At 47.0% G+C, this 22,891-nt stretch overlaps 1 long non-coding RNA gene across 1 annotated transcript; it reads right to left on the reverse strand.

The window, feature by feature from the left end:
• Positions 1-2,934: 2,934 nt before the first annotated feature.
• On the reverse strand, positions 2,935-18,981 carry LOC119123488. Its single transcript, XR_005098079.1, has 3 exons — positions 18,184-18,981; positions 13,067-13,072; positions 2,935-2,968 (listed from the first exon to the last, which is right to left on the reverse strand). It is a non-coding gene; the product is annotated as an uncharacterized LOC119123488 (long non-coding RNA).
• Between the last annotated feature and the right edge of the window lie 3,910 nt (positions 18,982-22,891).

Here is a 22,891-nt window from a genome sequence, read left to right on the forward strand (position 1 = left end):
TGTTGATTTTGCGTATGAATTGTTATAAATCAGGATATTGTTCTATATTTTTTATTTTAAAAAAATAAATAAAAATAAAAATATCGATCGTGGAGCACTATATCGTGATGTATCGTGAATGAATCACAGCAGGCTTTAAGATATCGGCAATAATCGTATCGTGGTCCTTTGTATCGATATGATATCGTATCGTGACAAAACCCGCGATTTACACCCCTACTCCACAGACACCTTCAAGTTCCTGGGAACCACAATCTCTCGGGACCTGAAATGGACCGGCCACATAGACTCTGTCCGGAAGAAGGCCCAGCAGAGGCTGTACTTCCTGAGACAGCTCAAGAAGTTCAACCTGCCGCGAGAGCTTCTGAAGACCTTCTACACTGCCATCATCCAGTCTGTCCTCTGCACCTCCATCACTGTCTGGTTTGGATCAGCCTCCAAACAAGACAAGCACAGACTGCAACGGACAATCAGGACTGCAGAAAAGATCATTGGAATCAACCTCCCATCTATCCAAGACTTGTACCTGTCCAGGACCAGGAAACGTGCAAGGAACATCTCTACAGACCCTTCTCACCCAGGTTGCAGTCTGTTTGAACTACTCCCCTCCGGACGGCGTGATAGAGCTCTGTACGCCAAAACCAGCAGACACAGAGACAGCTTCTTCCCCCAGGCTGTTGCTCTGATGAACTCACACCACTCTGAGTCTCAGAGTCATTACTGTGCAATAACATCCTGCTCTCCACACCTTTTTTGAATTTGTCTACACTGTTTGTACTATGTGTCCTCTCTGCATCCATTGCAGCCTAGTCATCCTGGAAGAGGGACCTTCCCATCTGTGGTCTCTTCTCAAGGTTTCTCATTTCCCCTAGCTGGAGTTTTGAGTTTTTCCTTGCCCTTTTGGGAGTTTAAGATCAGGGGATGTTTGAGAATATTTGCCATTTTCCACATATCCTGAGTGTTGTTAGTCACCTAAATGTTGAAGAGAGGGTGTGATTTACCGAAGTCAAATTCCTTGTTTGGCACGCTCAAACATGGCGAATAAAAGACTCTTGAATCTTGAATCTTGAGATACGGCTTTGGTTTGTCCGGGCTATGAGATACGGCTTTGGTTTTTCGAAGCCATGAAACAGCTGGGATTCTAGTCCCAGTGGAAGGAACGGGCTAAGAAAAGACAGAGTTTCTTTTTCCTAATTGAAGAAGGGCGTAGATTCTTTTTTTGTCCGTTTTCCAAGCTGTTTGGGAGGGTTTTACACCCATCCTGGATAGGCCTAAAAATAAAAAGCGCTGGAGTTTGTGTGGTTGAGAGTGTGACTGGTAGGATAAGTTGACTAGATATGTAGCAGTTCTAGCATTGATCCACGGCAATAACACAGGCTAGTAATTTGTTGAAAGGTCAATTTAAACCTGCATTGAGGATCCTCAAAGAAAAAAGAAAAAAAACCTTGAAAAAAAATTGTAAAACCTAAAACTACTAAAATCAAGATGGGAGTAAATTTGACATGGCGAGTAAATTTCTTAATTGTATGCAATACATGCCAAAGTGGAAGAAAAAGTATGGAGTAGAAGGAAGTTGAAAGTTGAAGTGTGGAAGATAGTGGTTGATGTTTTGGAGGAGAGTGTAGATAGGAAAACAAAGGGACTGAAAAAGAAAAGGAAAGAGACAGAGTTGAATTGTGCTAGACTGTGGTTGAATGCTTCACAAGAGAGAAGAGAACAAATCCAAAAGACAAAAGATAGAAAGATGAAAAGCGATGAGACTGCGACTATGTTTGTCAGGCCGGAAGACAATGAGGCCACAGTGCGCAGGCGCACTGTCCCGGCCACGGCTCCAGCCGCAGCTGGAAGCGCAGCTCAAGCAGAGGAGCAAGAGGGACCTTCCGCTCGTATGCAAAACTTGTATCCAAGTTTAACAGACCTGCACCCTCCCCCATATAACAGAAAAAAAAAGTCAGGGTCACATTACTAGAAGTCCTGTACAAACAAGAGGTTTGACCACTGTTGCTAGATTTTCCCAAAATTTAGAAAATGTTGATGTGTGCCCAATGATACAGGTGCCAAACCCTATTGTAGGGGAAGGCCAACCTCCACATACGTATGTTTTTCGGCCATGGACTTTGGAAGAGGCAAGAAAAGCAGTTGAAGGGGTTACCCCTGTTGCTGAAGACCCAGATAAATGGGCAGAAGACATGGCTGGAATCATACATTCCTATAGACTGAATGGGCATGAGGCAGGGGAAGCTGCAATGTCTTCTTTGGGAAAAGACTGGGCAAAGGTTAGAGGACATTATACAGGTAGAAATAATCAAGGGCCTTTTCCCTATACCGTTGAGGGAAATCAGTTGGTAGGGGAGTATGCAGCACAATGGAATGATCTTGTGCCAAGAGTGCGAACTATATTTCAAAGACGAGCGAATTATGGTCATTTGGCAGGAATAAAACAGAAGCCTGGGGAAGATACTGATGATTTTCGCTTAAGATTTGAAAAAGAATTCAGGGTGCATAGTGGCATCCCATTCAATGATGCAGCTGAGAGTGCTTATCAGCAACAGCTTAAAAATGCGCTCCTCACTAATTTCCGCCCTGAAATAGGCAACTGGGTGAGGAAGCATTTGGTGGAAGTAGATAGTGCAAGTGTGACAACAACTATGCAATGGGCCAGACATGCTGAAAAAGTGATCAAAAGAGGCAAAAGTTCTGATGTATTTCATCTAGACAATGATGATGATGATGACCTAGATGAAGATACAACAGTCTTCTTCCAAGGGTCCCAGCGGGGCAGAGGAAGAGGTAGAGGCCAACAAGGTCGCAGGCCGCCATATAATTCAAAACCCCCATCAGATTCTGACAACTGTTGGAACTGTGGGAGACGAGGACACTTGGCAAGAGGGTGTTTTGCAAAACAATACCAATCAAAGGGTGGAGGAAGGGGCAGAGGAAAAGCCAAATTTTCAGCATGACTAGATTCCTTCCCTTTGATCTCTTGTGCTCCTACAGAGGAAGAGATAGTAGATGTCCATGCAGCATGGGATATTTTGAATGCATTAAAAGAAAAACCATGTTACCTTAAACATTGGAGGAAGTGAAGTAGAGTTTTTGTGTGATACCGGAGCTTGTAAAACCGTAATAAAAACTAAGGTCCCAAACTTAAAGGCCTCCCAAAATACTATTTGGGTGAAATCTGCTGATGGGCAGGTACACAAGGAGAGTATCTCCAATCCAGTTGAAGTGAGAGATAATGAAACTGGAAACATGGCTTCAGTCTCGATTGTCCTATCCCAAAATGTCCCATAAACCTTCTGGGACGAGATCTGATGACTAGATTGGGAATTGCAATAATTCCAGTAAAGGATGGCATGCGAGCATGTAGAGTGAGAGATGTAGACTCATATGCTACACAGGCAGGTGAGCGGATTTGCTGTTCTTATGACATCTCTGCTGAACCGAATCCCAAGCTACCAGGCAATTTGCTGAGTGAAGCCCGGAAACAATTGACGCGACCTAAATCAGAAATGACTTGTAAAGAATTACATGTCACCATGAATATTCCCACAGATCCACAAGATGACTACCGTAATTTTCGGACTATAAGTCGCTCCGGAGTACAAGTCGCATCAGCCATAAAATGCCCAAAAAAGTGAAAAAAACCCATATAAGTCGCCCCGGAGTATAAGTCGCATTTTGGGGGGCAATTTATTAGACAAAATCCAACACCAAGAACAGTCATGAACGAGCAACATCAGGCTAAACGATAGGTATGCTAACGTGACAAACACAAACGAAGAGCTGAGAACGGCCCTGATGTAACATTCAGAGTTATTTAAAAAAAACTATTACATAAATAACACGTTTATAAAACCATCTGTGTCACTCTAATTCATTAAATCCATCGATCGTCCTTTGTCAACAATGTGTGCGCGCCGCTGACGGCGCTTGCACTTCAAAATATTCCACAGGCCCATATAACGATATATAAATTAGAAATCAAATAACTATTATTGTCAGGTTTAATTCGCTGACTGAATAACTATTAAGAGAAGAGCAAACAAACCACAAGTGAGACAGAATATCAAGTCTTTTCTCGCGAGGGGTGCAGTACAGATAGTTTACAACAATCTCACTACACTAAATATCTGTGTACACTCCCGCTCTTTTTATTTGGATTTGCCCTACCCACAATTATGAGACAAAAGCCCCTAAAGGAAGGGGGGGAGCACGTGGGCTTTGCCTCGTAAGCAAAAAATCACCAGGTGTTACATACTAATAAGAACGTGAGGAAAAGGAGTTTGAGTTGAGAAGAGAAAGCCCTTGAGCTCTAGTCAAAACATAGCAAGGGATGTTTTACGACCTTGTGTAGGATGAGACAAGCTAGGTTATTTATTACTGGATACGCACTAACATAATCTTACGATCAAGATAGTTTGGAAAACCCAGACTTTGATGGTCACTTGTAGGTTCATCTGAGGTGCAAGACAGCAATGAGGCATGTTGTCTAACAAAGTGGTCTTTGTTAGAAAGGAACTGTCTCGGTAGATGTCTTCTTTTTGCTGAGTTGTCAGCTGCGTCCTGTCTGACCTCTCTCCTGGCCCAGCCGTACCTTTTCTCTTCTGTGGTACATCATAAAAACAACAAGGCCAAACAGCAAGCATATATTGCAGTAATATTGCGGTAAAGCATCGATTAGAGAACGCATATATAATTATATATCAAATAACTATTATATAAGCAATAATGTTATCAAACCATCTGTGCACTCTAAATCATTAAATCCATCGATCAAATTCCTCGTCCTTTGTCAACATCGCCGCGCGTGCGCCCTGACGTCAGCCTCGTCGTTATTCCACAGATCTACTATATATAGATAATATATATTGTAGCGTTAACAAAGTTCAAGGAAAGACGTGGGTTTGGTAAACGGCTCTTTATTTAACAAAACAAACTTACAGGCGTGTGGCGGCGTGGACGTCCAGCCACGAAAGGGGACGAGAGCTCCATACGATAGGACCGGGCGTGCGTAGAAGCCATGACCGAGATCCATGCACCGTCCTCGGACAGCCACCCGGCTGAGCGCCGGCCCTCGACTTCCATCCACGGAGCTGAAAGGCAGCTCGGTAGAGTAGGACCGGGCGTGCGTAAAAGCATTGTCCGAGCACCATCCACCGTCCCTGGACAGCCACCCGGCCGAGCGCCGGCGCCCGACTTCAATCCACGAAAGTGAAAGAAAGCTGGACGAGTCGATCTTTGTCCTTTATGTAAACAACCGTCGCGCTGCTGACGCGCGACCGCGACGTCGCGTCGCGCTGCTGACGTCAGCAGCGCGACGTCGCGCGTCACTCGTCCAGCTTTCTTTCACTTTCGTGGATTGAAGTCGGGCGCTGGCGCTCGGCCGGGTGGCTGTCCAGGGACGGTGGATGGTGCTCGGACAATGCTTTTACGCACGCCCGGTCCTACTCTACCGAGCTGCCTTTCAGCTCCGTGGATGGAAGTCGAGGGCCGGCGCTCAGCCGGGTGGCTGTCCGAGGACGGTGCATGGATCTCGGTCATGGCTTCTACGCACGCCCGGTCCTATCGTATGGAGCTCTCGTCCCCTTTCGTGGCTGGACGTCCACGCCGCCCCACGCCTGTAAGTTTGTTTTGTTAAATAAAGAGCCGTTTACCAAACCCACGTCTTTCCTTGAACTTTGTTAACGCTACAATATATATTATCTATATATAGTAGATCTGTGGAATAACGACGAGGCTGACGTCAGGGCGCACGCGCGGCGATGTTGACAAAGGACGAGGAATTTGATCGATGGATTTAATGATTTAGAGTGCACAGATGGTTTGATAACATTATTGCTTATATAATAGTTATTTGATATATAATTTATATATCGTTATATGGGCCTGTGGAATATTTTTAAGTGCAAAAGCCGTCAGCGGCGCGCACGCATTGTTGACAAAGGACGATTGATGGATTTAATGAATTGGAGTGACGCAGATGGTTTCGCGCTGCTGTCGTCACTTGAAATTCAAATTACAGTAATCCCTTGCTACATTGCGGTTCGTTTATCGCGGTTTCATTTTTTTTTTTTTGAAATTTTTTTTTTGAAATTTTTTGAAAAAAAAAAACACATATAAGTCGCTCCTGAGTATAAGTCGCCCCCCCACCCAAACTATGAAAAAAACCGCGACTTATAGTCCGAAAATTACGGTATACATTTTTCTAACAATTATATAAGCAATAATATTATCAAACCATCTGTGCACTCTAAATCATTAAATCCATCGATCAAATTCCTCGTCCTTTGTCAACAACGCCGCGCGTGAGCCCTGACGTCAGCCTCGTCGTTATTCCACAGATCTAGTATATAACTATATTGTAGCCTTAACAAAGTACAAGGAAAGACGTGGGTTTGGTAAAGGGCTCTTTATTTAACAAAACAAACTTCCAGGCGTGTGGCGGCGTGGACTTCCAGCCACGGAAGTGGAAGAGAGATCCATAGAATAGGACCGGGCGTGCGTAAAAGCCATGACCGAGCCCCATCCACCGTCCCCGGACAGCCACCCGGCCGAGCGCCGGCCCTCGACTTCCATCCACGGAGGTGAAAGAGAGCTCCCTAGAGTAGGACCGGGCGTGCGTAAAAGCCATGTCCGAGCCCCATCCACCGTCCCTGGACAGCCACCCAGCCGAGCGCCGGCCCCCGACTTCAATCCACGGAGGTGAAAGAGAGCTCCTTAGAGTAGGACCGGGCGTGGGTAAAAGCCATAATAGTTTTTCAAACCTTCTGTGTCACTCCTGTCAAGTGGCATGGTGGTACGAGATGGTGTAAAATTAGGTATTGAATTTGGCCCAGGCACATTGGCTATCCCAAAACATGTAGTAGTTCAAAATTTCACCAGGAGATGGTGTTAAAGCTTGACATAGGGGTGACCAGATGGAAATTAACAAATCTAATAAATTAAATTGTTAGCAATTGGGAGGACACGACCTGTTCAAACACGTAGCAACGCACAATTTTGGAATAAGAGTTTGCTATGCCACAATTTTAAGATGTAACAGCTTGAGCAATATCAATATATGTGTTTAAGTTGGAGGAACCCATTATTGTGTTAAGTACTATTATGTGTTGAGATTGATTTTTATTGGACAAGATATATGTGATTCATGTTGCAATGTTTTGTCCAACCTGTATTTAACATTGGTGTTCCATCCATACCTGAATGTATTAAGTTGAGAGGAGACATTAAGGGCTAATAGTAAAAGAAAGAACGAGCAAAACAGGAAACATCTGCATCCGGTGACGGACTGTGGTCAGGCGCAGTGGTTGCTGCTTGAAGCAAGGTTGCCAAGACAACCAGTGGGGCACCTACATATTACGATGAGGTAATGCCAGAAGCCTATAAATATGTTGCCCGGACACAGAGCGGGCGCGCTTCTTCCTGGTCAGGGCGATGGCCGTGACACTGCCCGGAGTAAAAGAACGAAGATGGATTTTTCATTCTTTTTGAGATTGAACCAAAATCTACTAAGATGAATTTCCTGAGTCTTCGAATTGCACTTTGTCAAATTTTAAGCTTCGAGGAAGGCAGAGGAGACAGCCGCTCCGGGCAGAAAGGGGAAGACGCCAATTTTACTTTTTTGGCTATGCTCCTGTTGGATTTGGTCCACAATTTAGGGAGCGCTATCTGCGCCTCACGGCAAAAGCCATTGCCAATCACCTGTTATCCAATTCACTCACTGCGTGCTCGTTTAATTTCTTCAGATTTAGGAAAATGCAAAGACACTGAAGCAGAAATTAGACTTACACAGGTTGGTTGAGTTCAATCATAATTCTTGTTAAGAAAGCTCTGTTTTCAGGAAAGTACAATACAGCGCTGGGCCTTTCAAGAGCAGAAAGTCTCCATTCAGAAAAGGCAACGTTCAAGGTTCTTTGGTCTGCTTATATTCAGTTGCTCATGCCGGTGTGGGGCGAGTTTGATGGGTGATGAGTCGTTGGGGTGGGGCGAGTTCGCAGTAGAGTTTGATTCCATGGGAGTGGGTGCTGGTATGGACGATTCGGTGTGTGTGTGGGGGCTGCCGTCTTCCATCCTGTCTTTCGGCCTTGGGGATCATCTTTGGCCGAGTCCTTGGCTGTCTCCTTCTGGCACCAGCTGGTTTTATCTCCAAGTGACCTTCCTGTAAACATTCTGCTCCATTCCTACACTGTCGCACCTCATCCATTCGTCATTCTTTCAATTTTGTCATTTTGTACGAAATTATGTGAGCTTTTGGCTGTGACATCATCAATTTATTAATGTTCCCTGACGATGCAAAGTTTGTTCTTTTGATACTCCATGTCTTTGCTTACATCATTACATTCTTAGTTTAATCATGCTTCCGCACGTATCTCTTCTTTGTTAAGCAAAATATTTCCCTCTGTGCAGAGCGTTCAGTAGTAATCGAAAAGCTGGCGTCTCACATTTAGGCGACATATGACGTTTAGTCAAAACACAAGATATAATCAAGTACTGAACGGTCAAGACGACTCTGGCCGTGTCCATGATTTAGAGAACAAACATCAGGCATGCATTACACAGTTCCTTAAGGGTCATTAAGCTATTTAAGCAACATATCAAAAGACATTTATTTTGCAGTGCACAGAAATACATATTGAATCGTGAAGTTGTAGCAACCTCTGTTATTATCTTATATCAGCGTATCTGTTATTGTGGCTAGGCGGGTTTTGTGTCTTTTGACCCTATTCCTTCACTCCTCATGGCCAGACCTTTCCTCTTTTTTAAACAGAATTCGGATTTTGGAACAAAGGAGAGCCGATCACTCGACTTGTTCAACCAAATAAGATTTTAGACCTTCAGTCTCCTCTTTTGTTCTGAGTGGGTGAGTCTTGTTATTTTGTTTTTTCGACTTATAATTCTTTTTCTTGCTTATTCATTAAATCTCTTCTTAAGCCTTAATTCGGTATCGATTATTTCGTATTAACTATGTTGAGCATGGTTTTATATGTGGTAATTACAACTTTAAAATGTCTTTATTTCCCTATCATAGTCATTCTTTAAATCCGTTCAATTCTTTTTAAAGTGAAGACAGCTTTAATCCTTAACATCAGGAATTGTCAGATCTGGTTCGAAGTAGTTATCTTGAGCTCAGCTAGGGCGAGGGCGCTCTAGTAAATTAACGAATCCTTGAGGTCTTAACAAAGACATCTAAAAATATCCGTAACATAACACAAGCATCAAACAACCAAAGGGAGCCATCATTATGGCGTGGTCATTTCGACGACTCGCCTCGAATTGAGTTACTCGGCTCGCGCGTCGGATGACTTGAGAGGGATGCGTCGTAAAGAAATTAGATTGATTCTGGTAGAATTAATTTAACTCGGGTGGTTAGCTACGGACGGGTCCCTTCACCCCGGCTTATTGAACCCGTTACCGGGGAGCCGGTGGCACTTTAATAAAAAGTGCGCGTTTGACACTCCAAATCCTTAAATCCTTCAAACTCTTCGTCCGCCGTGTCACTTAGAAACAAAGCCGCTAATGATGCCGGTAGTACGTGGGGCCCTTCGTCATCTTCGCCATCCCGTGATCAATCTTTGTCCTTTATGTAAACAACCGCCGCGACACGCCGCGTCGCGCTGCTGACGTCACTTGAAATTCAAATTACAGTAATCCCTTGCTACATCGCGGTTCCACTTTTTTTTGGGGGGGAAAATTTTTGAAAAAAAAACATATATAAGTCGCTCCTTATTATAAGTCGCCCCCCCACCCAAACTATGAAAAAAAACGCGATTTATAGTCCGAAAATTACGGTATATTGAAAGTTTTCTCAGGGACACAGAAGTAACTTTAACAATCACTGCTCTGTACACTGATCGCAGGTCATTTGCAGCTGCAGCTGTGCTCCTGCCCGCTCCTCAGGAAGACAAATACAAGTTGTCGGCTGTACCCCACATTTCATTGTTTAAACCTCACAGTATAACATGGGCAGATGTGGGTTGCCGGATTAAACTTGCTGGATCTGACACTGCCCCTCCGTGATTTGTCACCTTATCGTGGTAGAGGGGTTTGCGTGCCCCAATGATCCTAGGACCCTGGTAGGGTCACCCATGGCAAACGGGTCCTAGGTGAGGGGCCAGACAAAGCACGGCTCACATTAGCCCCTTATGATGAAAAAAATAAATGGATCTCGTTTTCCCTCGCCCGGACGCGGGTCACCGGGGCCCCCCTCTGGAGCCAGGCCTGGAGGCGGGGCTCGAAGGCGAGCGTCTGGTGGCCGGGCCTTCGCCCATGGGGCCCGGCCGGGCACAGCCCGAAAAGGAAACGTGGGTCCCCCTTCCCATGGGCTCACCACCTGTGGGAGGGGCCAAAGGGGTCAGGTGCAGTGCAAGCTGGGCGGCGGCCAAAGGCAGGGACCTTGGCGGTCTGATCCCCGGCTGCAGAAGCTGGCTCTTGGGACATGGAATGTCACCTCTCTGGCTGGAAAGGAGCCCGAGCTGGTGTGCGAGGCAGAAAAGGTCCGACTAGATATAGTCGGACTTGCCTCCACGCACAGTTTGGGTTCCGGTACAAGCCCTCTCGAGAGGGGCTGGACTCTCTTCCACTCTGGAGTTGCCCACGGTGAGAGGCGTCGAGCAGGTGTGGGTATACTTATTGCCCCCCGGCTGGGCGCCTGCACATTGGGGTTCACCCCGGTGAACGAGAGGGTAGCCTCCCTCCGCCTTCGGGTGGGGGGACGGGTCCTGACTGTTGTTTGTGTCTATGCACCAAACGGCAGCTCAGAGTACCCACCCTTCTTGGAGTCCCTGGAGGAAGTGCTGGAGAGCGCTCCTTCTGGGGACTCCATCGTTCTACTGGGTGACTTCAATGCTCACGTGGGCAATGACAGTGAGACCTGGAAGGGCGTGATTGGGAGGAACGCCCCCCCCGATCTGAACCCGAGCGGTGTTCTATTATTGGACTTCTGTGCTCGACACGGATTTTCTATAATCAACACCATGTTCAAACATAAGGGTGTCCATGTGTGCACTTGGCACCAGGACACCCTAGGCCGCAGTTCGATGATCGACTTTGTAGTCGTGTCATCGGATTTGCGGCCGCATGTTTTGGACACTCGGGCGAAGAGAGGGGCGGAGCTGTCAACTGATCACCACCTGGTGGTGGGTTGGCTCCGATGGTGGGGGAAGATGCCGGTCCAACCTGGCAGACCCAAACGCTCTGTAAGGGTCTGCTGGGAACGTCTGGCGGAATCCCCTGTCAGGAAGAGCTTCAACTCCCACCTCCGGCAGAGCTTTTCCCACGTCCCGGACATTGAGTCCGAGTGGACCTTGTTCCGCGCCTTTTAATTTAATGTCACATCAAGTTTGACCAACATTGGTCCAATCAGATCTCCGCACTACTTCCTCCTCCTCCGCGCTTTCTCTCCCTCTCTCTCCGTCGCGCTTTCTCTCCAGTGCACCTCAGACTTCCGGCTTCCGGGTTCTCTGCCGGACGCCCTCTTCCTTCTCAGCCCAGACTCCCAATACTTTTCAGGCTTGGACGATTTTGTTTTCTCCAGCGTGGAACTCATCTCCCTGACTCTAAAGTAAGTTTGAATCTTTTTATTACACTGTTCGATCTTTTTTACTTCGCAGCCGGAGTGCCTGGGAGAGCGGAGGCTTCGTGGCCGTTTGTCTACCATCGATCATCGGACACAAAGTATGGCTGCGGATCAAGAGGTTTGTACGGTTTCGTGCACCAACTGCACCCTTCTCTTAGAGAGGTTGTCCCTGCTAGAGGGACGTGTCCGCCAGTTAGAGCAGAATTGCGCGATAACAGTAGATGTGGCGGATACAGACGCGGACTGTAGTCAGCCCGCTAGCCCAGTTAGCATTAGCCCCAAGCGGCTTGCTAATCGCGATGAGCCAGGTAAGACGCATAGCCGTCCAATGTCATCTCGGTCTACTGGCCCTCGCACTTTGGTCATAGGTGACTCCATTACCCGAAATATTACGCTTAAAAATCCAGCCACGGTAATGTGTATTCCTGGGGGCAGAGCACCCGACATAGAAGCTAATCTTAGGGAGCTGACTCGCAATAGGTCTAGTCAACAGCGTAGTTCCAACAACACTAGCTACTCGGACATAGTGATACACGTCGGCTCCAATGATGTTAGGATGAGGCAATCGGAGATCACAAAGAGAAACATAGCGAGGACTTGTGATCTCGCCAGAAAGATGAGTCGGCATCGAGTATTTGTCTCTGGCCCCCTGCCTGGGAGAGGCACTGATGAGAGGTTTAGTAGATTAGTCTCCCTTAATCGATGGATGGCTGGGTTCTGTAAAAAGCAGGGACTGTATTTTATAGATAACTGGCCCTCCTTCTGGGGCCGCCCCGACCTGCTGAGGAAGGACGGCCTTCACCCTAACCGTGAAGGCGCCTTCACTCTTTCTAGGAATATAGATTACTGTTTGAGCCACACATGACAGGTCACTTTAGAGCAGGCCGGGGCACAGGTGATTAGACCACCTGTCAGGATGGGTTTGGAGTCTGTTAAGCTAAAGTTAACTAGCGCTAGGCTAGACTTCCAGCATGCACATAGCTCCTCGTGTAGACGAGAGCGTGGCAGTTTGAATAGTGCTACAGTACACATAAACACACTTTCTACTGGGGTAGTAGACAAATCCAATCACTCCACCCCGACCGGTTTTGCTGATGAAACGGTGCCTGTTTCAGATAATTTTACATGTGTAACAAATATTTACTATCAGATTCCCACGGTCGTATCGTCCCACCGCGCTAACAAACATTCGAGAGGTGATGTCAGGCCTAGAGAACACAATCTTACTCGCATCTCGTTTAAATATCCTTCGATAGATACGCACCCTGATCGACCGATTACACTTAAACTCGGTTTTATGAATATTAGATCGCTTCATACGAAAGCAGTTCTTGTTAATGACCTCATCACGGAACATAATCTAAACGTTTTTGGTCTCTGCGAGACCTGGTTAAAACCTAATGAACTGCTGCCGCTAAACGAGGCCTCGCCTCCAAATTTTGTGAGCTCGCATGTGGCGCGTCCTCGAAAAAAGGGTGGGGGTGTCACCCTCATCTCGAATTCCGAGCTTAGACTTAGGCCTCGTTCGATCAACGTATTTAAAACATTTGAAGTTCTCACTGTCCGATCCACCGCTTTACCGTCATTTTATCTTGCTGTTATTTACCGTCCACCCGGGGCTTACTCTGGCTTCCTGGATGAATTTTCAGAATTCGTGGCTGATCTAGTAACCAATGCGGATAATATAATTATCATGGGCGATTTCAACATCCACATGAATTTACCGTCAGAGCCACTTACTTCGGCGTTTCAGACTTTAACTGATACGTTTGGTTTTACGCAAGCCGTACAGGCAGCAACGCATAAGAATGGAAATACCATAGATCTGGTATTATCCCGAGGACTTGCAACCTCAAATATAGCAGTACTGCCATACACTACTGTTTTGTCTGATCATTACTTAATAAAATTTGAAATTCTAGTTCTTTGTCAAAGACAAGAGAGCAATCGGAATTATAGGAGCCGTAATTTTAACTCCATGACTGCAACTGCGCTATCTGAGTTACTGTCGCCGGCAACCGCTATATTTCCCGCATACACCGGCTCTGTTGATAATCTTACAAATGAATTCAATGCGACATTGTTAAATGCCATTGACTCTGTGGCGCCGTTACGTCTGAAAACTCGCCGTAGATTGCCTACTCCGTGGTTCACAGATGAAACGCGTACGCTTAAGCAATTATGTAGAAAGCATGAGCGCAGATGGCGTCTAACCAAACTTGAGGTTTTCCATCAGGCATGGCAGGATAGCCTCCTGAAATATAAAGATGCGCTTATCTTAGCAAAAACTCGGTATTTTTCGCAAGTTATTAATCTCAATAAAAACAATCCAAAACACCTATTTGATACAGTGGCAAAGCTGACTCTACGCCAGCCGACCCCCGATAGTTCCTTCCACTCAGCTGACGAGTTCATGAAATTTTTTGCTCAAAAGATTGAATCCATTAGGGACGAGATCAAGAATACCATTCCAATCGCTCGGTCGAGCCCACCGTTTACCAACGCTGATGATCATGCAACAACCCTCTCAAATTTTAAAAGCGTGTCCCTTGAAAGGCTTACACAATTGGTTAGTGCGGCTAAACAAACAACATGTTTACTCGACCCTCTTCCAGCCAAACTACTTAAAGAATTATTTCAAATTTTAGGACCGTCCGAGTTAAATATAATCAATCTGTCTGTCTCCTCTGGGATAGTGCCAACAGCCTTTAAAACCGCTATCATTAAACCGTTACTTAAGCGACCAAATCTTGACCCGGACTGTCTCAGTAATTATAGGCCAGTTTCAAACCTCCCATTCATAGCAAAACTTCTTGAAAAAGTAGCACAGCAGCTTATTGATTACATGGTCGCCAATAATCGATATGACTCTGTTCAGTCTGGTTTTAGAGCTAATCATTCCACTGAGACAGCACTTGCTAAAGTGACTAACGATCTCCTCATAGCTATGGATTCAAACACTTCATCTGTACTGTTACTACTCAATCTTAGTGCTGCCTTCGACACTGTAGACTTCGATATTTTATTAGGGCGTCTTAAAAGTTGTGTTGGTATTTCAGGGTCTGCACTAGGCTGGTTCCATTCCTATCTATCAAACAGGACGCACCGAGTGGTCCATGGCAATGCATCCTCAGAGGTCTATAATGTTACGTGTGGTGTCCCACAGGGATCGGTTCTCGGACCAATTCTATTTCATATTTATATGATTCCGCTTGGGGACATAATACGTAAATATAATATTAGTTTTCAATGCGATGCGGATGACACCCAATTATATATGCCGTTATCGATGACAGAGCCGCGGGATTGTTGTAATCTTGAGGCGTGCCTTGCGGATATCAAGCAATGGATGTCTCTCAACTTCCTTCGTCTTAACCCAGATAAAACTGAGATGTTGATAATTGGTCCAACTCGTTTTCAACACTTGTTCAAGGAAACCGCTATAACTATAGATAACCGTACTATCACTCAGAGCGATACTGTAACTAATCTCGGGGTAATGTTTGACCAAACTCTCTCCTTTCAAAAGCACATTAAGAATATAACCAGAATTGCGTTTTTTCACCTTCGTAATATTGCAAAGATTCGTCCGATCCTCTCGACCGGTGATGCGGAAACTATTATACATGCGTTCGTCACGTCGCGCCTGGACTACTGTAATGTATTATTCTCTGGTCTTCCTAAGTCCCGCATCAAAGGTCTACAGTTAGTACCAAATGCTGCTGCAAGGCTGCTCTCACGGACAAGAAAATTTGATCACATTACCCCAATATTAGCCAACTTACATTGGCTCCCGGTCCATTTAAGATGTGACTTCAAGGTTCTTCTATTAACCTATAAATCACTGCATGGCTTAGCGCCTTCATATCTCGTCGACCTAGTTGTTCCTTATGTTCCGTCTCGTAACCTTCGTTCGCAAAACGCTACGCTTTTAGCAACACCGAGGGCCAAGAAAATGTCTGCAGGGTCTAGAGCATTTTCTATCCGGGCTCCAGAGCTTTGGAATGCCCTACCAATGGATATTAGGACTGCTACCTCAGTAGAAACATTTAAGACACGTTTAAAGACACATTTCTATGACATGGCCTTTAACTAACCGGTAGTGGCCGATTCGGCCGGAGTTTGTTTTCTCCCCCCCCCCCTCCCCGGCCGGGGAGGTGGTTAGGTGGCACCCAAGCTGACAGCGGCTATCTGGATTCTCGTGGGCCAATTCAGGTTGGGGGAACTGCAGCTCAACCTCCTCGAAGACACTGCCAGGATAATAGAGGGCTCCTCCGGCAGCCCCTCGCTCTGACTTGGACATCCACTTTTTTTTTTCATTGATTTTCATATTATGTATTATTTGTGCCCTCTCTGCATCCATTTCAACCTGGTGATCCTGAAAGGGGGATCCTTCCATCTGTGGTCCCTTCTCAAGGTTTCTCATTTTCCCCTGGCAGGGGTTTTTGAGTTTTTCCTTGCCCTTTTGGGAGCTTAAGATCAGGGGATGCTTTGAGAATAATTGTCAATTTTTGTCTATGTGAAGCCCTTTGAGACTGCTTGTGATTTAGGGCTATACAAATAAACTTGACTTGACTTGACTTGTTGAGGCGGCCGACCGGAGCTGTGGCCGTAAGGTCATTGGTGCCTGTCGTGGCAGCAATCCCCGAACCCGCTGGTGGACACCGGCGGTGAGGGATGCCGTCAAGCTGAAGAAGGAGTCCTATTGGGCCGTTTTGGCCTGCGGGACTCCGGAGGCAGCTGACAGGTACCGGATGGCCAAGCGGAACGCGGCTTCGGCGGTTGCTGAGGCAAAAACCCAGGCGTGGGAGGAGTTTGGCGAGGCCATGGAGAATGACTTCCGGACGGCTTCGAGGAAATTCTGGTCCACCATCCGGCGTCTAAGGAGGGGGAAGCAGTGCAACTCAACACTGTTTACAGTGGAGATGGCGTGCTGCTGACCTCGACTCGGGACGTCGTGTGTCGGTGGGGAGAATACTTCGAAGACCTCCTCAATTCCACCTACACGCCTTCCATTGTGGAAGCAGGGCCTGGGGACTCTGAGGCGGACTCTCCAATCTCTGGGGTCGAAGTCACTGAGGTAGTTAAAAAACTCCTCGGTGGCAAGGGGGTGGATGAGATCCGCCCGGATTTCTTAAGGGCTCTGGATGTTGTGGGGCTGTCATGGCTGACACGTCTCTACAACATCGCGTGGACATCGGGGACAGTGCCTCTGGATTGGCAGACTGGGGTGGTGGTTCCCCTCTTTAAGAAGGGGGACCGGAGGGTGTGTTCCAATTACAGGGGAATTACACTCCTCAGCCTCCCTGGTAAGGTCTATTCAGGGGTGCTGGAGAGGATGGTCCGTCGGGAGGTCGAACCTCGGATTCAGGAGGAACAGTGTGGCTTTCGTCCTGGCCGTGGAACAGTGGACCAGCTCTTCACCCGCAGCAGGATCCTCGAGGGTGCATGGGAGTTCGCCCAACCAGTCCACATGTGTTTTGTGGACTTGGAGAAGGCGTTCGACCGTGTCCCTCGGGAGGTTCTGTGGGGGGTGCTTCGGGAGTACGGGGTACCGAGCCAACTGATAAGGGCGGTTCGGTCCCTGTGTCACCGATGCCAGAGTTTGGTCCGCATTTCCGGCAGTAAGTCGGATTCGTTCCCAGTGAGGGTTGGACTCCGCCAAAGGCTGCCCTTTGTCACAGATTCTGTTCATAATTTTTATGGACAGAATTTCTAGGCGCAGCCGAGGCGTTGAGGGTGTCCGGTTTGGGGACCTCAGCATCGCGTCTCTGCTTTTTGCAGACGACGTGGTGCTGTTGGCTTCTTCAGGCCGTGATCTCCAGCTCTCACTGGAGCGGTTCGCAGCCGAGTGTGAAGCGGTCGGGATGAGGGTCAGCACCTCCAAATCCGAGTCCATGGTCCTCGATCGGAAAAGGGTGGAATGCCCTCTCCGGATAGGGGATGAGATCCTGCCCCAAGTGGAGGAGTTTAAGTATCTTGGGGTCTTGTTCACGAGTGAGGGGAGGATGGAGCGCGAGATCGACAGGCGGATCGGTGCAGCGTCGGCAGTAATGCGGACTCTGTACTGGTCCGTCGTGGTAAAGAGAGAGCTGAGCCAAAAGGCAAAGCTCTCAATTTACCGGTCGATTTACGCTCCTACCCTCACCTATGGTCACGAGCTATGGGTCGTGACCGAAAGAACGAGATCCCGGATACAAGCGGCCGAAATTAGTTTTCTCCGCAGGATGTCCGGGCTCTCCCTTAGAGATAGGGTGAGAAGTTCGGTCATCCGGGAGAGACTCGGAGTAGAGTCGCTACTCCTCCACGTTGAGAGGAGCCAGATGAGGTGGCTCGGGCATCTCATCAGGATGCCTCCTGGATGCCTCCCTGGGGAGGTGTTCCGGGCATGTCCCACCGGTAGGAAACCCCGGGGACGACCCAGGACGCGCTGGAGAGACTATGTCTCTCAGCTGGCCTGGGAACACCTTGGGATCCCCCGGGATGAGCTAGATGAAGTGGCTGGGGAGAGGGAAGTCTGGGAGTCCCTCCTGAAGCTGCTGCCCCCGCGACCCGACCCCGGATAAGCGGAAGAAGATGGATGGATGGATGGATGGATCTGTCACTGATTATGAGGACAAAGGTGATGGGTGGAGCTACAGTACTAGTTGTGACATGTGGAAGCAAACTGTGTGTGAAGTAGCTGTTGGTAGGGCATGCGCTTGTGCGCTTCCCTGACTAGTTAACATTTGTTTGAATGAAAAGGAGGAGGGGGAATTGGCTGGGCTTCCTGAAAAACTGTGGACAAAGGGCCCATCTGATGTAGGACTTTTAACATCCATTCCCCCAGTGCAGATCAAACCAAGATCAGAGTGGCGTCCAAGAGTTAAGCAATATCCTTTAAAACAGGAGGCAATAAATGGGATTGCCCCTGTTATAAATGATCTTTTGTCAGGAGGAGTCATTAGGAAGTGCTCGGATTCTCCTTGCAACACTCCTATTTTTCCAGTTCGAAAGGCCAATAAAATTGATTGGCGAATGATACAAGATTTACGAGCAGTGAATGATGCAGTGCAGACAAGAGCACCTAATGTGCCTGACCCACACACACTTCTAAACACTTTGAAGCCTAACCAGAAGTTTTTCACAGTAATTGATCTTAGCAATGCATTTTTCTCAGTGCCAATTCACCCAGACTCACAGTTTTGGTTCGCGTTTACCTTTAAAGGGCAAAGTTATACGTACACCAGATTGCCACAGGGATTTGCTGATAGTCCAACTATTTTCATTCAAGCTATCATGGCCTGTTTGGCTGATTTTCAGATGTCAAACAAAAGCCAACTTCTAGTTTATGTAGATGATCTCCTGGTAGCCTCTGAAACTGAAACTGCTTGCAAGGAAGACTCCTTAGCATTGTTACACTATCTCTGCAAAACAGGGAAAAAAGTGAACAAGAACAAACTACAATGGGTCAGACAGGAAGTGAACTATTTAGGTCACACGTTGACAGCTTCTGGAAGACAGATACAGAAAACCAGAAAGCAGATCATTGCAGATGCACCGAAACCGGAGACAAAGAAGCAAATGATGTCATTTTTGGGGCTCTGCAATTACTGCAGAGCATGGATCCCACATTATGCGGAAAAGACGCAACCGCTGCTAGATATTGTGCATGGAGTCCCCATGGTGATGACAGAAAAAATAATGTGGACACCAGTAGCAGATGATGCTTTTGTAGTGCGGAAACAGGCTCTGATGGAAACCACATCTCTTATCTTGCCAGACTATAAAACCTTTGTGCAAACAGCAGACTGCAGGAATGGTTTTATGACCTCAGTGTTGCTGCAGAGTCATGGCAGCAAACTAAGACCGATTGCATTTTATTCAAAAAAATTGGATCCAGTGGCTCAATCCTTGCCAGACTGTGTCCAAGCAGTATGCGCGGCAGCGCTTGCAGTGAGACAATCTGCAGATGTGGTGCTCTTTCACAAATTGGAACTGCTAGTTCCACATGCTGTAGATGTGTTGCTACTGCAAAGCAAGATGAACTTTTTGTCACCTGCCAGACACCTATCCTACACTGCTACACTTCCGTCACAACCACACATTGTGATAAAGAGGTGCACAGTCCTTAACTCAGCAACGTTGATCCCGTTGCCAGGGGATGGTACCCCACATGACTGTTTGGATGCTACAGAACATCTACAGCTGCCCAGACAAGATTTAATTGACACACCACTTGACAAAGGGGATAAGTGGTTTGTGGATGGATCATGTTCAAAGGGTCCTAAAGGGAACAATAAAAGTGGTTATGCAATTGTGAAATTGCCAAATGAGATTGTTGAAGCAGAGAAGCTTCCATACAATAGGTCAGCGCAGGTTGCTGAGCTAATTGCACTAACAAGAGCTTGTCAATTAGCGGACGATAAGGAAGTCACTGTATACACAGACAGTCAGTATGCGTTTTCTACTCTGTTCTATTTTGCAAAACAATGGGAGCGCAGAGGGATGACAACATCAACCGGTAAGCCGGTTACCCATGCCTCCTTGTTAAAGGACTTGTTGCAGGCCATTCTTTTACCTGCTAAACTAGCTGTGTGTAAATGTGCTGCTCACACCACAGGCACAGATGAAGTCTCAAATGGAAACAGATTAGCAGACAAAATTGCTAAAGAAGCGGCAACAGGGAAACATTTTTTTTAATAAATTCAGAGGACACGCAACTCACAGATAAAACTATACTGACAGATATGCAGGGCAATGCTCCAATGGTGGAAAAACGAATGTGGACGACAAAAGGTGCAATAGCGGATATAGATAATATCCTCCGCATCAATGACAAACCTGTTTTACCAAAATCACTTTTTAAGGCAGCAGCGATTGCGACACATGGGCCTTGCCATGTGTCGACAGGAGGGATGAGGTCCATCATACATCAACAATTCACTACCTTTGGTTTAGATGTTTACTTAAAAAAAATTTGTAAAGCATGTCCCGTTTGTGTGAAACATAATCCACAAGGAAACATGAGACCTAAGAGAGGCTCATTTCCAAAACCGTCTTACCCATTTCAAATCATGCATATGGATTTTATTGAACTCACACAAAGTGGACCTCACAAATACTGCCTAGTGATGATTGATGCATTTTCCAAATGGGTGGAAATAGTTCCATCTAAACGTGCACACCTTGGGATAACGTTAAAAAACCACTGCGCTTGGCATCCTTCGAGCGCTGGCCTGGTTGAACGATCAAACTATACTATCAAAAGCAGGTTGAAAAAATGCATGGAAACAACAGGCAGATCTTGGCCAGAGTGCCTAGACTTAGTGAAGCTCTATATGAGAATCACTCCCACTTCAGAAGGGCTAACACCTTTTGAAATCATCCACGGGAGACCATATAGACTACCTGTGTTCCCTGCAGATTTACAAAAGGCAGATGAAGAACAGTCCTTGGCAGATTACATGATCAGAACGCTCAGACTGACAGAGGTGTCAAATGCAAATTTACTGCCGCCTGATCTTTCATCCTCACAGGTTGACAACCCCATCAAGCCAGGAGACTGGGTCTACATCAAAGTCATCAAAAAAAAGAACTGGGCCAGCACACGGTGGGAGGGACCATTCCAAGTCTTGCTGACTACCCCCACCGCAGTGAAAATCGCTGAACAGCCCAGCTGGATTCACCTCAGCCACTGCTAGCTACAGGGAGTGCTGGACCCCTCATTTCGGCGTGGTGGGGAAGCCTGACTTCAAACTAGCCTCATCGTTTAGGGTTAGGCGTCTCGATGTTGGTGAAGCGAACAACAATCCCCACTCCGCTAGGCGAGGGTATGCCTCGGTGTCCCTGTCATCCAAGTAGCAACGGGGCTCCACATGCCAGGTGGATCCTCTGCTGCATTGTGGTTGGAGCGTGCTATGGTCTATGGACTCAGCTGAACAGACCAAGTGACAATGTTGACCGTGGAAAACGATGGTCACACGATGAGAGCTTTGAGGACTGGTCATGGGACCCCAGAAACCCATACGAAACCAACACTTGGTACCGGTACGTCAAATTCACTGTGAGATCACACACACAGGAGGGTTGCTATGTATGTTCCAAACTTCCTCCTTCCTCTACACAAGTTCACTTGGAGGCCAGAGCAATGAATGTCACTGAAGCGAAATGTATGGCATCCATGGGAGGAGTTGGATATCAACACCGTGCTGTCACAGTCAGTGATGCCCGCCCTGGACTTGCGGAAGGTACCTGTGATCAGCTTTTCTGGACAAATCTCAATGTGACTGTTAAAGGACGAACACTGCCGCAGGTGGCCTACACAGAGCGGCCACCTGGAGTGAACTATACGTGTTACATCCAAGGAAATGAGACCCACAAATGCATTGACAGCGACTGCTCTCCAGGAGGAAACTGGATGGGAGCTTTGGACATCGCCGCTGAGTGTCAGGATAAGAGAGCCATTTCAGGTGGTGAGGGCTCTCCGACCAACATGACTGCACCATCAAACGGAACATACTTCATACAGAACGGCTGGTGGCTTTGTGGTCACAAGGTTTATCCGATGCTGCCCGCCAACTGGACAGGAGTGTGTGCACCAGTGTGGGTGACAGACCACACCTACAGGATACAACATCATCAGCTGACGACAGCACACAACTCTTCTGGACGTCGACGCAGGGCGGTTGCAACCTTTGACCCCCATGACCCTGTCTGGGGTGCGAATGTTCCGGACGACCATAAAGTATGGTCCGTCGGAGACAAAGTTGTTCATACGCTTTTTCCTTGGATCGGAGTTGGAAAACAATCACTCTTCATCGAGACACTGAACTATCGTTTTCAATCCTTTGTGAATCTCTCACTGCAAGTCAACGATGGAAAAAATAGAGAGATTCAGGCTATTAGGCTAATGGTCTTGCAAAACAGGATGGTTCTGGACTTGATGACTGCAGCACAAGGTGGTGTGTGCCACATCATTGGGACTTCCTGTTGCACATACATTCCAGGAGATAATGACACGCACATCAAGGAAGCCATGAACTCACTGAGGAATTTACAGCAGGCCATGTCGGAGGATAAAATCCCACATCAATGGGATTTCTTTTCATGGCTATTCTCTGACGCTTGGTGGCAGTTGCTGTTGAAACTTGTGGCTCCTGTGCTTGCTGTGCTGGTATTGTTGTGCTTGTTTACAACCTGTGTTATCCCATGTTTGAAGTCTGCTGTGACAAGGGTTGTGTCTTCTACCGTAGCACAAGTACATATACCGTAATTTTCGGACTATAAGTCGCGGTTTTTTTCATAGTTTGGGTGGGGGGGCGACTTATACTC

This window comes from Syngnathus acus, chromosome 5 (assembly GCF_901709675.1).
Source record: "Syngnathus acus chromosome 5, fSynAcu1.2, whole genome shotgun sequence".
Taxonomy (NCBI): domain Eukaryota; kingdom Metazoa; phylum Chordata; class Actinopteri; order Syngnathiformes; family Syngnathidae; genus Syngnathus; species Syngnathus acus.